Source organism: Schistocerca serialis, chromosome 2 (genome assembly GCF_023864345.2).
Source record: "Schistocerca serialis cubense isolate TAMUIC-IGC-003099 chromosome 2, iqSchSeri2.2, whole genome shotgun sequence".
Taxonomy (NCBI): domain Eukaryota; kingdom Metazoa; phylum Arthropoda; class Insecta; order Orthoptera; family Acrididae; genus Schistocerca; species Schistocerca serialis.
The window spans coordinates 690,388,843-690,402,526 of record NC_064639.1 but is presented as its reverse complement, the minus strand read 5'-3'; the positions used below and the strand labels follow the sequence as shown (position 1 = coordinate 690,402,526).

Genomic DNA, 13,684 nt, shown 5'->3' with positions numbered 1-13,684 from the left:
AAATCAGTACCCAGAACAACCACCTCCGGCCGTCATAACGGCCTTGATACACCTGGGCATTGAGTCAAACAGAGCTTGGATGGCGCGTACAGGTACAGCTGCCCTTGCAGCTCCAACACGATACCAGAGTTCATCAAGAGTAGTGACTGGCGTATTGTGACGAGCCAGTTGCTCGGCCACCATTGACCACACGTTTTCAATTGGTGAGAGATCTGGACAATGTGCTGACCAGGGCAGCAGTCGAACATTTTCTGTATCCAGAAAGGCCCGTACAGGACCTGCAACATGCGGTCGTCCATTATCCTGCGGAAATGTAGGGTTTCGCAGGGATCGAATGAAGGATAGAGCCACGGGTCGTAACACATCTAAAATGTAACGTCCACTGTTCAAAGTGCCGTCAATGCGAACAAGAGGTGACCGAGACGTGTAACCAGTGGCAACCCATACCATCACGCCGGGTAATACGCCAGTATGGCGATGACGAATACACGCTTCCATTGTACGTTCACCGCGATGTCGCCAAACACGGATGAGACCATTATGATGCTGTAAACAGAACCTGGATTCATTCGAAAAAATGACGTTTTACCATTCGTGCACCGAGGTTCGTCGTAGAGTACACCTTCGCAGGCGCTCCTGTCTGCGATGCAGCGTCAAGGGTAACCGCAGCCATGGTCTCCGAGCTGATAGTTCATGCTGCTGCAAACGTCGTCGGACTGTTCGTGCAGATGGTTGTTGCCTTGCAAACGTCCCCATCTGTTGACTCAGGGATCGAGACGTGGCTGCACGATCCGTTACAGCCATGCGGATAAGATGCCTGTCATCTCGACTGCTAGTGATACGAGGCCGTTGAGATCCGGCACGGCGTTCCGTATGACCCTCGTGAACCCATCGATTCCATATTATGCTAACAGTCATTGGATCTCGACCAACGCGAGCAGCAATGTAACGATACGATAAACCGCGATCGCGATAGTCTACAATCCGACCTTTATCAAAGTCGGAAATGTGATGGTACGCGTTTCTCCTCCTTACACGAGGCCTCACAACAACGTTTCACCAGGCAACGCCGGTCAACTGCTGTTTGTGTATGAGAAATCGGTTGGAAACTTTCCTCATGTCAGGACGTTGTAGGTGTCGCCACCGGCGCCAACCTCGTGTGAATGCTCTGAAAAGCTAATCATTTGCCTATCACAGCATCTTCTTCCTGTCGGTTAAGTTTCGCGTCTGTAGCACGTCATCTTCGTGGTGTAGCAATTTTAATGGTCAGTAGTGTAGTTAACCGTTAATTGTGATTTTCAGCAAATTCACTATCGAGGCGGAATCAGCCCTCAAAAATGAGAGCGAGGATTGTTATTCGACGTGAGGGTTACGCATACGTTTGGCGCTCATACTCGTTGCTGGAGAAATTAGTTCTTTGTTTTCTGCCGCGACGGCGGATGGAGTGCAGCAGAGGGGCCTCCTGCGCTGCGGTGAGTGTGTGCTCGCCTGACCGCTAACGAGAGTCTGGGGGCTGGCATGCGGGGATTTGCATGCCCTGCATATGCATGAGGCCCGGCTGCTGCAGCTGCGCAGATGTCATAGCGCACAGGTATCTCAAAAAGGACACCGCCGAGTTATCCAGCGCGCACACGCTCTCTGCTCAGCCTAGACCACATGCGACCGTAAGGTGGTCACAGAATGATCGTCTTAGCACAACCGAATAAGCTCATTCGGCTTTGGCCTACTCGACAGCAAGATGAGGTTGCAGCTCGGCCCTTGCGGCCTATTTTCGACGACAGTCTGTCCTTTAGTGTTTTCCAAGAGTTAATACCGACAAAATGTCTACTTTGGTCACAGGAGTCCTGTAGATGAAATACCCCAAAAATACGAAACACCGTTCTGTGACTTAACTTCATATCCCCCATATGATCGTGCTTTAGGTAGCAATCACAAATCGGCAAGTTAACTGCAATAACTTACCCTATGCACTTACGCCACGGTGGACAATAATCCGCATTCGTTGAATATTCTTCCTACAATTTTTGTTTTGACACATTTGTATCTAGCAGAGTAAATTAAATAGCCGGCGCGCGAACGGAGTACGAAGGCTAGACACTGTAGCATCTGGGGGTTATGGGCCACGAACCGCTTCCAGTTTTATGGGAGTTACAGCGCAGCAGTCGTGCATGCTATCCAAGTACTTCAAAATATAAATAAGCTGTAGATCTTTGCTGTTTTGGTCATATTTTAGTTCGAACGGACAACCGGTTTCGTCTTTACAGCCGTTATTAGATCTTAAAAAAACAGAGGCGCAGAGAACTAGCCGTTTACGACTGCGGGGCCTCTGTACTGCTGCTTTTTAAGATGTGATAATGGTTGTAAAACCGAAACCGGTTAGCCGTTCAAATAAACTAACATTTGACCAACTCTCCGAATTCTACAGTTTATTTGCATGTGTAGGTCGCCAGTCTCCTTCAAAGATCAGAGAGACCTCACTTCGCGAATTGGCAGTACGCCGCTGTCTTTGACGGCTGGGGCCGAATGCTGCGACAGTGCCTGTTGGAAGCTACGACACTCAGCTAAGTCGGTAAGTCGGAGCGGGGGGTCGTGGTGAGTGGATTCGAATTCGTGAGAAGTGAGTTTCAAAACCTACCTTCCGGCATTCAGAGTTCTCTTGGATTCCCCAGATCTCTTATTGGTAATGCGGGGCTGTTCATTCGAAACGGAGACTGTCTGTTTCCATCCCCATACTTGGCGCGTTTGAGCTTGATTTCCATCCCTAATGACGGCATCACCAACGGCAGTTAAGACTTACTTCTTGTTACTTTTAATGCTGCCAGGTAGCACATTAAACTGTCCTCGACTAAAAGTAATGGATATAGTTTGCGTACATTAACGATACAGATAGCCGTGCCGTAAGTGCATTTGCAGGAGCAACCGTGGATGATTGATATGGTATCGAACATGCTCGAACAATCAACTGACGTTTGACTGGGCACGAGTACAAGCGATATGCGAACTACTGACTAACTAGCTCTGCTTGGAAGCTGACGATTCCCTGAAATACACGTGGAAAATAGAATTGAATCCTATCCCCGAGGAAGCTCTTGTTGTAATGAACAAATTTACTGTAAAGTGCTCATACTGTATTTAAGGATATACAGTACGCGCGAAATAAAACTGGCTCCGAAAATAATGCTAACGTTTCTATTCCCAATAGACCCGTTTCACACTATTTTTCCAATATTTTCTACGATTGATAGTCCTCCTTTTGCATCACTAAGGGTCAATTCATGTCAGTTCTAGAAATATTTTCGAGGCAAGTTCTATATTGTCCATCCTGTAACAGCATTTATGCTGAATTATACGTTAAGCTAACAGTACAATAACTTATTTGATTATTACCATAGAGACCGTAATGATTTACCAAGTGGGTTGAAAACGAGCATTTAGTTTTCTGTTCACATGTTAGAACAACGGATAAAAATGTTACCAGATATTATTCAGCTTTAAAACAAGATGGTAACGTTCAGATGAAACTACGAAGAAATTCAAGCAAGAAATAGCTGCTTAATAAACGAACTAAATCATACTGAACTGACTCAGTGCGACCGCGGTAAAAGATTTAAGCGACAAGATCCGTCATTTGGATAGTGCCAACAGACGTCACTAGATCGCGAGGCGAGAGAAAGATAGAGTTGGACTCAATCGTGATCGCAGTCTTATTTGCTCATTACCTGCTACTGCTCGTACGTCAGTGGTTTTATAAGTTTGGAAAAAAACATTAAAATGTTTGTTTTGTAAACAAATCTTACTTCTCGACAAGTCTCCTCTGAGGGGTATACACTTGGGTCAGCGACCCTGCAGCTTTGTCATCCCATAGGAAACGTAGGTTATGTTAAACACTGCAAAGAACGCGTTGACTACAACTATCACTTCCTCATTTCATGAAAATTTCTTCCCAGCAAGCCAAAGTTTCAATTTAGGGAACAGGGAGAAGTCACTTGGGGCTAAGTCTGGTGAATAGGGTGGATGAGGAGCCACTTTAAAGACCCGGTCACGCACTTCCGCCATTGTTCTCGTTGATTTGTGGGGTGGTGCGTTATCCTGATGAAACAGAACTTCTGTACGTGACAAACTTGGGATTTTTTCATCCAACGCAAGTTTCAGACTGTTCAACAATGAAGCGTTAGAGAGTCCAGTTATAGCTCTGGCTTTTTCCAAGTAATCTTTTAGGTTTATTCCTTGGGAATACCAAAAACAACAATGACCATCACCTTACCAGATGACCAAATGCTCTTTCACTTTCTTGGTTACCGTTTCACCAGCCTTTCTCCACTGTTTTGCCTGCCGTTTTGGCTCTTGGTGAGTAATTATGAATCCAGGTTTCAACAACATTCACATATAGGCGCAAAAAGTGTTGCACATTGCCATTAAAAATCCGCAGACATTGTGTTGAAAGGTTGTGCCGGATGCTCTTTTGGTCAACTTTGAGCAATCACCGAACCCTCCTCATACACAGCTTGAAGCCAAATCGCCTTGCAGGACATCATGCACTTGCGCATGGGAGATGCCTACGTCCTCTGCAATCTCACAAATCTTTATTTGGCGGTCTTGCTTTGCCTCGCCAATGATTTCGTTAATGGTTTTCTTCGCGGTGACCCGAATTCGACATCTGGAGCGCGCTTCGTATTCGATGTTTGTACGAACACTTTTAAATTCGTTAGTCCAAAAGTAAACGGTTTTCAGTGAAGGTGCAGAGTCTGAGTGAACTTCCAGTTATGTTTTGATTTGCGCGGTAGTACGACCCTTCATATGAAAATGTTTAATAACAGCAGTAAATCCGGTTTTCTGCATTTTCATTCGCAGTTGACACACTGACTAATTGAGACAGCTGTCAACAATGAACTGTAAGCTGTACATTGTTGACATTCTTTATATGATCCTTGGAATAATCAAGTTTACCAACCATGAAGGCGCAACAAAAAGGTCACAGTCTTCATGGAAATTTACTAGGCTTGTCAAACCACACTCGCATAACCTGAATCCTAAAACTGCTTGCAGTTAATTGTGTTATTAAAATCCAAGTACATTAAAAACTCTAACGTAAGACACGTCGTAGAGACAGTACCAACAGAAGCTGCTAGATCGCGGGGCGATCGAAAGATAGAGCAGAGCCCGAAATTTCTCGGGTTGTGACGTAATCTTCTCTATCCGTCTGATCTCATGGAAAGAGGTTACTAAACAACAACGCCTACTTAACAGCATACAGCTCCAAAGCGCACCACTGTCATGTAGGAACATATTTCACTTGGACGCTCTCTGAATGTTTGTGCTTTAAAGTATATCTAGGAAAGTATGACATGCCGCAATCATAGTGCTACTTACACTTAACTATAACATAATTGAATAGGCTGATAGTCAGTGCAGTCCACGCCATCGTATTTTTTGAACTCACCGTTTTTATGTCATGAAAGCTGCTACAAAAACGTGAGTGTGCATCTCTTTGTGTCCGCTCTATCTACCTGCTTTCTCTGTTTTCATTTATTTCAAGACAACTGAACATGAGACGGGGGCGGGAATAAAACTGCTCAAGTGAGCGCGTAATCGATAGTAAAGAATACTTGACGAGGAAAAATAAGATGAAAACGTTGCGTAAATCTGCGTTGCTATATTGAAAGAGTTACGCTGCAGCCAGTGGAAGTGTGATCTACTACAAGATTAGGTTCGAGGTACACCTATTAATACCGAACAAGACAAAATAAAAACCACATCTGGATTCGAACCCTCAGTCCAAAGACAATCTACATCTACTACGCTGCAGTTCGCTGAGAGTTCTTCGAACCGGCTTCAGACTATCTGTCTACAGTTCCACTCTCTAACAGGGCGTGGGAAAAATGGCAATTAAATCTTTCTGTAGGAAGTCTGATTTCTCTTATTCTATTACGATAATTATTTCTCCCTGTATAGATTGGCGACAATCACATATTTTACCATTCATAGCTGAAAGTTGATGACTGAAATTTTGTGAACAGATCTCGCCACAACGCAAAACGCTTTTGTTTTAATGTTCGCCAATCCACCTCATTTATCATTTCCATGACACTTTCTCCTTTATTTCGCGATAATACAGAATGAGCTGTCCTTCTTTGGACTTTTTTGATGTCTATTGTTAATCCTATTTGATTGGGATCCCATGCCAATATCGTAATAAACTGAAGATCGAAATAAAATACAGATAAAGTCTTGATATTCATATGTTAATTATAAACGAACGAGCTAAAGTTGTGTCCGGTTTTCGTATTATTGTATTACATCTGTTTTCTGCATTCGCTTTGTTGTAGTGAGTCCCGCTAGCTTCATCGAATATAATCTTCAGTAACAACGCAATCTTTAGTGATGGTAACTGTTCCCAGAGGTCTCCGTACACAGGAGAAGCTTTCCTTAGTGGGTAATCCACACACGGACACCGACCTCTCCCCACACCACCGTCACCCCACCCCGTCCACCCACGCACCAGATGCAGCTGCACGGCAAACACTACGCTCAGAACTTTGTGTACTGATAGATCACGCCTTGCTCTGTCCGTTGTTCCAACTTGGCATTTCGCTAACTGAGCGCCGAGATCTTAATTGCTGTCTGTCTGCCGTGCAGGCACGTGAAATCACTCATTGTCTAGAACGGTCCACGGTCCCGACAGAGATCAGTCGTTCGCCTTGGATTGGTCTATAGTGTGAAGCAACTTTTATCACTTTTACTACTGATTATGACGTAGTAACCAGCTTTCCATTTATGTAATGAACTTCGGAGAGCTGCCGACATTGCTCAGTAACGGCACAAATGAATAATTATTTTAAACCCACACAGGCAATCTCAGTAACCTCCTCCGCCCCCCCCCCCTCCCCTCTCTCATATAAAGGGTGGTCAGAAACAGTTTGGAAGGTTGAAAGAATGTTGTAGGGTAGGCAAGACAGCCAACGAAATGCTATAATTCTGTAAGGAGCAGCCCGAGTTCGCTGGTCCCCTGCACTAAAATACTCAGGAAGTATTCTTGAATAAATTCTGAAAGTTAGTCGGTAGAGTTCTGGTTCACCCTATATATTCACGTGCGGGCTCTCAGAGTAAATCCGACCCGCGTCTCCCCTGAAGTCAACCGATAAGCTTTGCAGGGCAGGTGAGGGATTGGTGGGTATTGTTCATCAGACTTGCAGCTGTGTTGATGAGTCTTGCCACTACTTCCTCCCCTGCGCCTATCTGTTCACCTCAAGAGTACCACCTGCACCAAACTTCCTCGATTATTTGTAGGACGCATTCCAATTTCTGTCTTCCCCTATAGCTTTAACCCCTATGGCTCCCTTTTGTGTAGCAGAAGCTATCATTCTACCCCTTCTCCTACTCACTCCTTTCCGTCAGTTACTTACGGTTGTACAGTACTGGAAAAACACTGCCTCGCTCTCTTACTTCATTTTTAATCTGAGCTCTTCTCTTTTGGTCTCCTCAGTCTTATTGTTCCCGTTTAGTTCTCTTACAGGTTAACCATCTCCCTCTAGTATACATCTATTTTTCTGAGAATTTCAAACAACTAGAACTACTTTACGCTGAAGAACATGTTTTCTAGTTCGACGAATCCTACGGAAATGTATTTTCGTAAGTCTTGACTCTGATAACGAGTGCAGCCTCAGAGAGCGCCTTTCTTGTGTCTCTGTCTTCCTTGAAGCAAAACTGATCATTATTTTATAGATCCACAATTTTCTGTCTATATGAAGATGGTAGCTGTTCCTTCGGACATGTCCGAAATTTTCTGTCTATATGAAGATGGTAGCTGTTCTTTCGGACATGTCCGAAAGAACGGATACCGTCTTCATGTAGTTAAGGCTAACCGGCCATTGACCTTATTCTTCTGTGCGGATGCACACGCATTGCCCGAACTCTCACGGGACTCGGTAAGATTGTCTACCGCGAGTAATGAGTGTAATGGGCAGGGGCACTACGAATGTAGTGTGTGGACATTAAGTAGGGAATGTGGGTCTCACGGGGAGCGTGCAAGGGATAAATCCGTGCAGTCGCTCTATCGTCTGTGCCCTCGGTGGCTCAGATGGATAGAGCGTCTGCCATGTAAGCAGGAGATCCCGGGTTCGAGTCCCGGTGGGGGCACACATTTTCAGCTGTCCCCGTTGATATACAGGGTGAGTCACCTTACATTACCGCTGGATACATTTCGTAAACCACATCAAATACTGACGAATCGATTCCACAGACCGAACGTGAGAAGAGGGGCTAGTGTAATTGGCTAATACAAACCATAAAAAAATGCACTGAAGTATGTTTTTTAACACAAACCTAGGGTTTTTTAAATGGAACCCCGTTAGTTTTGTTAGCACATCTGAACACATAAAAAAATACGTAATCAGTGCCGTTTGTTGCATTGTAAAATGTTAATTACATCCGGAGATATTGTAACCTAAAGTTGACGCTTGAGTACCACTCCTCCGCTGTTCGATCGTGTGTATCGGAGAGCACCGAATTACGTAGGGATCCAAAGGGAACGGTGATGGACCTTAGGTACAGAAGACACTGGAACAGCACATTACGTCCACATGCTAACACCTTTTTATTGGTCTCTTTCACTGACGCACATGTACATTACCATGAGGGGTGAGCTACACGTTCGACGGGCGTTTCATAGGACGTGGAAGACGCTTAAATTGGCCAGCCCGTTCTCCTGATTTTACACCTCTGGACTTCTTTCTGTGGGGTACGTTAAAGGAGAATGTGTACCGTGATGTGCCTACAACCCCAGAGGATATGAAACAACGTATTGTGGCAGCCTGCGGCGATATTACACCAGATGTACGGTGGCGTGTACGACATTCATTACGCCAGAGATTGCAATTGTGTGCAGCAAATGATGGCCACCACATTGAACATCTATTGGCCTGACATGTCGGGACACACTCTATTCCACTCCGTAATTGAAAACGGAAACCACGTGAGTACGTGTACATCACCCCTCATGGTAATGTACATGTGCGTCAGTGAAAAAGACCAATAAAAAGGTGTTAGCATGTGGACGTAATGTGCTGTTCCAGTCTCTTCTGTACCTAAGGTCCATCACCGTTCCCTTTGGATCCCTACGTAATTCGGTGCTCTCCGATACACACGATCGAACAGCGGAGGAGTGGTACTCAAGCGTCAAATTTAGGTTACAATATCTCCGGATGTAATTAACATTTTACAATGCAACAAACGGCACTGATTACGTATTTGTTTATATGTTCAGACGTGCTAACAAAACTATCGGGGTTCCATTTAAAAAACCCTTGGTTTGTGTTGAAAAATATACTTCAGCGCATTTTTTTATGGTTTGCATTAACCAATTACACTAGCCCCTCTCCTTACGTTCGATCTGTGGAATCGATTCGTCAGTATTTGATGTGGTTTACGAAATATATCCAGCGGTAACGTTAGGTGACTCACCCTGTATATCGACGCCTGTCTTGATTTAATTATCATTTCATTTTCTGCCTACTTTTGTATACCTTACTCTTGTCAGCAACTCGAGTGCAACAGGTGTCAAGCAGATTGTGTAATAGTTGTCACATTTATCTGCCCTTGTTGTCTTCGTAGTATGTGATGATGATGTTTGGTTTGTGGGGCGCTCAACTGCTTCGGGTGGTGTGAATCATATTATTCCCAAGGTCCGATGGTATTTCTATATCACCATAGGTCCTATAGCCGCGCGGTCTAGAGTGACTTGTCATGGCCCATGCGGCTCCCCCCCCCCCCCCCCCCCCCACATCGGAGGTTCGAGTCCTCCCCCGGGCATGAGTGTGTGTGTTACCCACAGCGTAAGTTAGTTTAAGTTAGATTAAGCAGTGTGTAGAATTAGAGACTGAGAACATCAGCAGTTTGGTCCCATAAGACCGTACCAAAAATTTCCAAATTTCTATATAGGAGCTTCAATAACCGTTTAGTTGTCATTTACCCCAGCAATTTTAGAAATTCCAAGGGAATGTTATGTATCTGTTAGGTTTATTTGGTCACACGTTATCACAAGCCCTTCCAGCTTCCAACACTACTACTGGATCCGCTATGTCTTCCATGGCAACACCCATTTCTTTAACTGTCGCGTCATCAGATCTTCGATGCACTGAACCTACTCCTCCGCTCTCTCCTCTGTATTTAACAACGCAAATAATCCTGATTGCATTCTTAATGTTAATATTTGTTTTAATTTCACCGAAAGTCATTTTTCCTTTTGTAATGCTCAATCAGTCTTCCCGACAACAATTTCCTCTTCAATTTCTTCAATTTTTCCTGCAGCCATATAGCTTCCGCTCCGCTGCCAATCGTATTTATTTCAGTCCTATGTGAGCTACATTACTGTACTCCCTTCTTTTACTGAATATTTTTGTATTTAAGTGACTTCCATTACTGTACTTCCTTCTTTTACTGAATATTTTTGTATTTACTTCTTCTGTCAGTCAATTGAAATACTGTTTTCCTGTTACGCAAGACTTTTTCGCATTTACCTTCTTTGTAACTGTAACTGCCAACTTCTGCCATTACTCTTTGTGGGGATGTCCACTCCTCTTCATCTGAACTTCTGCTGTAATATTAATTACCGCTTTATCTACTGCCTCAGAGAATTTCAAAAGCTCATCATCATTCCCCAAAACTTCAGAATTCCTCTTCTTTAGCCTCTGATTCTTCTTGATATTCCCTTAAACTTCAGCCTATTCTTCATCATCACTAAATTTCATCTGAGGCTGCCTGCTCCTGGATATGTCTTGTATTATAATAAAGATTGAAATGAAGATGAATGTTGTTCCATTAAATGATTTTGGTCCTAGTAATGTTTTAAATTCATTGTGTAAGGTTAAGTTTAGTTTATTTCAAATATTCTCTTTCTCACTTTTATGTAGTATAGCTTACATCTACCACTGTCTCCAGACCTCTTTCGAATATACCACCTCCTGTCGTGATTATCGAAAAGTCCATTTGCTGTTACTAGCTGAAATGAATAAACTGCCCAAATAATCAGCGTTTTGATACGCAACATACTAAATCGAGCAACGAAAATAACAAAGAAACAGACGTGCAGTAGTTATGAGACATGGTCTGAATTGAAGTCCTAGTCAAGCGCACACACTTACCTTCTCCGTCAGTCCGTCTTCCTTTAACTTAGTTTGTCACCTAGAAACAACATTGACTGATTTGAGTAGTCTGTTAGCGAAATCCAAGACATTAGTGTGTCATTAAAGGGGGCTTCTGAAAGTTAGTGTTATAACAGCTAATTTCTTGTCACCTTGCAGGTACAATGAACGACAAGTACAAGACGATAACACCCGTGTAGCTAAGAAAGTACGAAGAGCTATTACAAATTTTGCATTGCGTCAGTGTCCATATTGGCGGGATATGTAGATACTCCTGTGAAGTGTTACGGGAAACCAGAAATTTTATAACTGGGCTAAATTCGTATTTCTTTAGTACCTTTCAGAATGCACTTTATTTTGTAGTGTCTTAAAAGTATTTGCAAGTTATTGGCGATTCACTTCACGTGTACCCTTCATTGCAGCGCAGTGTAGCTCCTTGTCGGACTAGCACTACTGGTTCATCGTAACGTAAAGATGTTTACTAAATTAACACGCGGGAAGAGTCAAATTAATTAGGTTAAATCTGTGTGTTGAAGTGAGCTTTAAATTCGTAGACGCGAGGCTGGACTCACGACATAGAGTGACTGTTCTGCTCCATGCTTTTAAGCCCTGACTAACAAGCTATGCTGAAACGAGACTGTGAACAATAACTTGACGAACGCCTTAAACTGGTTTCTCGCCGAGAGCCCTCTCTCGGCAGCGAACGCTTATTGACAGGGACCTTTCTTGTCAGATTACAACAGACAGGAACTCAAGACTTCGATACAACTTTTTCTTATTTCAGCGGTATATAAAGTATTGATGTCAGATTAGACGTGTTTACGGAACGCTCTCATTTCATTAGGCCGTTATACAGGCAACACCTGACGTCGAGACGACGTAATTCGTGTTTCCCAAAATCCACCAGATGGTGATTGTTTATCAGAAAGATACGCATAAATTTGTTTAACATTTCGGCAGGTGTGTGCTGACTGCTAACTCAGGCACGGCATGATCTTCTGCCGATAGTGTCGCTTCCACTCCTCTCGTAGGATGCCAGGGTACTCAAGTTCCAGAGGCAACAGCATGGGCCATCAACAGGAAATTATTTTCTAGCACAGCAAAGTAAAAGGAAATTTTAGAAAATACGATCACGTGATCTGCTCCTACAATTGAACAGAGAAGACATGCATTATTAGGTGTCGAAAGCCAGAAGCTGTAACCATGTAACTTCAACAGAGAGTGAATAGACGCTATTCCTCTGCCTTCTGGCACTTGCAAGAGCCGGCAAACGTCGCGATGCTGGATGCGCATGTTTCCTGTCAGTTCATACCACAAGACCAGTTTGTGCTTCAAGCTGATCTCCCAAATAGAAGTGACAGCGGTGGTGGTGGTGGTGGTGGTGGTGGTGGTGGTGGAGATGAAGATGACGACGATGACAGGTAATGGGCGCTAAGCGGGACTTATTAGCACCTTTACTAAAACATTCTATAGCAAACGACGTTAATATATCCATAACGCAAACTTTGGTAGCTTAAAATAATAATTAAAACCTCATCCTCTCTCAACCAACTTCACAGACATTCACACACATATTCATCCTCAAGTACCAATACAATCAATCCTTTTAAAAAGACAAAAAAGAATACGCCAACTGAAAGATGTGTGTTTTTTTTTCACTGTTTTGGAGGGCAGCATGTTCTGCGCTATGATAATTATGACCTTGCTATAAAATTTTATTGCTTAGTACTTGAACTCTGCAAGGTCGTTAGCCAAGTGACCATGAAACAACCCACAGCAAAGTTACAATCCTAGGGGAAACCGACCCAACTTTCCCTTGATCAAAAACAAATCTATAATCATACAAGATCAGCGAGTGCAATGCTCGTTACCTTCATTGAATAACAAGCAACGGATAGTTGAGTTCGGCCGCTGTGGACAACAGTAACACCGTCACAGTGAGAATAAAAAACGTAGGTCAACAACAGGTTACGTTTATTGTCGCTGGATCGCGTAATCATGGAACAGCTATAGGATAAGCAAAGTATCTAGAAATTTAAGTGAAGTCTTCTTATAACGGATTTTTATTTGCTCTAATTGATAGATGGAAACAATTCACAAGTTGACAGAGAGCAAAGTTCTCTAAAAACCTCATTGAATTTACACAAAATGACGCGTATCCTGAGTGAAGGCATCGAATTATATGGAAGACCGCACGGAGAAATCGCAGCAAGATATCCTTACCTGAGCAGCTCACGAATCCGAAGTTAATGAGTCAAAATCGGACATTAAAAGTCAAATCAGAACAAGTAAGCAGCGAGCTGCTCAGAACTACCGCACATTGGCACTTAACATTTCCCCAAAATCCGCAAAGCTTGCGCCCATCAGCATTATTCTGCAGCTGAGACACGAATAGCCACGAATCTTAGTTCTCCCTCCTCAATTCTCTGCTTTCAAAAACGCTCTACGTGGAAGAAACCTCTCAGTGCTATTGTCAATATAACGGACGAGAATTCCGCTTATTTCACGAAAAAAAAAAAAAAAAAAAACAAGGGAACGCAGCGGAA

The 13,684-nt window shown here is 43.5% G+C and overlaps 1 protein-coding gene and 1 non-coding gene across 3 annotated transcripts in view; both read left to right on the top strand.

Moving 5' to 3' along the window:
- Window positions 1-13,684, top strand: part of LOC126457822 (extracellular sulfatase SULF-1 homolog) — a 796,827-nt gene that overhangs the window by 209,329 nt on the left and 573,814 nt on the right. The window lies entirely within an intron of this gene.
- Trnat-ugu (transfer RNA threonine (anticodon UGU)) lies at window positions 8,062-8,136 on the top strand. The gene has a single exon. It is a non-coding gene; the product is annotated as a tRNA-Thr (tRNA).